A 2,500-nucleotide genomic window follows, 5' to 3' on the forward strand; every position below is an offset into this window, starting at 1 on the left:
AGCCCAACACTAGCCCCTCCCCACCCGCCCCCCCCCCCCTCACCCATCCACCAGCCCCCCCTCACACACACAACTCCACATTCACCTTCCTAAACCCTAACCCCCGTAAAAAAAATCAAATGAATAAATAAACCGAAAAAACGGGAAATGCAACTGAAGATGAAGGAGGAGGAGGAGGAGGAGGGAGATGACGTTTGATGTGGAGAATGATCACACAGACAGAGAAGACTTTTGGAGTGGTGGGGTGGAGGGTTGGGGGTGGAGGTGGGGGTGGGGGAGTATGTGGATAGTGGCGTCATGAGGAAAATAATAAAGGATTTTTCTTATGAAGAAAGACTTTAAAATATCTCAAGCTTCCTTCCCTTAAAGCAAGAAGGGTACGAGGTGATTTGGTCCAATAGAATGTATATAAAACATACAATTATAATTTATGACATTGACAAAGCATATTTCTTTATCAGCCCATAAACTAACATTGTCACCGATAACAGTACCGACAAAATTCAGAAGCAACATCATGGTAGCAACATTAGAAAGTATGTTTTTTTTAAGTTACAGAATAACTAACAACTGGAGCATATTATTTAACTCCAGATATCAAACGTACCCCTGACAGGACAATGGAAGTCTGAAGATATAAAGTCCGGGCGAGATCGGGTTATTGGTTGTTGTTGTTAATAATAATAATAATAATAATAATGGCATTTATATAGCGCTAAATCTTGTGCAGATACAAATCAAAGCGCTTTCGCACCAGTCATTCACGCGCATGCATAACTCTAAAACTGTAGAAACTAAAGACAAGGAAGAGGCAGGCAAGGGAGGCTATTTTGGGAAGAGGTGGGTTTTAAGGCCAGACTTGAAAGAGCTGAGTGTGGAGACTTGACGAAGCGAAAGAGGAAGTTCATTCCAATTGTAAGGTCCAGAGACAGAGAAAGAACGGCGGTCAACAGTCGAGTGTTTGAATCTGGGTATGCGTAAACAGTGTGGATCCGAAACCGATCGTAGTGAGCGAGATGGAGTGTAGAGGTGAAGGCAGCCGCAGAGATAGGAAGGGGCAGATTTGTGAATACATCTATAACATAGAGTGCTGATCTTGTACTTTATTCTGTGTGAGACAGGGAGCCAGTGAAGATGTTGCAAAAGAGGAGTGATGTGCTCAGATCTTTTCTTTCTGAGGACGAGTCGGGCAGCAGAGTTTTGTATGCGCTGAAGAGACTGAATGGATGAAGCAGGCAAACCAGACAATAGAGAGTTACAGTATCAGACTGAACTGAGGTCATCATCATCATCATCATCATCATCCTGACTTAATGAGGGAAGCACGTTGGGGTTACTTTACGCTGCTGGGCAGGCTTCTGTTTTTTGGCAGATGTGGTGATATGTGTGACGGGACATTAAACAAAAATTCCTTCCTATATGGATTTGTCCGGACTCAGTGACGCCTCCTTGTGGAAACTGAACTGAACTGAACTGAACTGATCCGGCCTGGCCTCTCTGGGCGTGGACTGAGAGCAGCTTTCCCACTGCTGCATGGACATGTTAACCCTTTCACCGCCAGTCAACTTAGAGTACAAAATTTCCTTGTGGTATCAACACAGAAAAGACAGTGGCTAAGAATAGCTGGGGATTCCACCTGCGATGTATGGAAAACACGGCCTATCCTACCACCGAACATTAAGAGCAGTAGAGGTTCATGGATACCTTTCAGTGACATGGGTCCTCTACCACGCCTGTGCATAAAGGCGAGCTTGGCGGTGAAAGGGTTAACAACAACAACAAAATGAAATAGAATAAACGGCAACAAATATATGGTGGCAATGACAACGCCCCCAGCTCGGAACGAACGAATATCTTCACAGTCATAAAAGCACAACCATAACATACTCGCGAATACAGAAAGACAGACGGGGACACACACACACACACACACACACACACACACACACACACACATTCTTCCTGAATTAAGTTAATGATGTAAGAGTGTCGCATTGCATGTTGTAATCGTGTCAGTATCATATGTAAATTTATTGCTATTTACGCTTGTATTATTTCTGTTGTTGTTGTTGTCGTTCTCGGTAGAATTTTTGTGTATTTCTTGTAATTGTTTATTTCCATATATCTTTTCCAGACCCCCACTTCCCCCATTTCTTCCTTTTTAAATTAAAAAATAATAATTTTCTTCTCTTTTTTTATGAGGGCAGGATGTAAAAAAGCTGTATCAGCTTATTCTTTTACCCTCAATAAAGATCATTTTGACTTGACTTGACTTGACAGAGTGAGAGAACTTCACAAAATCAACTCAGCAGGTTTTGCACGATTTCCATCTAGATGGTGAAAGGACCAATGTTCTTCTCTCACACACACACACACACAAGCCACACACACACGCACACACACACACATGTACACACACACACACACACACACACACACACACACACACACACACACACACACAGGAGATTAAACCGAAAAAGCAACAACAAACCATGCA

At 42.8% G+C, this 2,500-nt stretch overlaps 1 protein-coding gene across 1 annotated transcript in view; it reads right to left on the minus strand.

Annotated features, from left to right (window-relative positions):
* LOC143300501 (calbindin-32-like) overlaps nucleotides 1–2,500 on the minus strand; it is a 367,317-nt gene that overhangs the window by 211,806 nt on the left and 153,011 nt on the right. The window lies entirely within an intron of this gene.

Source organism: Babylonia areolata, chromosome 26, assembly GCF_041734735.1.
Source record: "Babylonia areolata isolate BAREFJ2019XMU chromosome 26, ASM4173473v1, whole genome shotgun sequence".
In the NCBI taxonomy this organism is placed as follows: domain Eukaryota; kingdom Metazoa; phylum Mollusca; class Gastropoda; order Neogastropoda; family Buccinidae; genus Babylonia; species Babylonia areolata.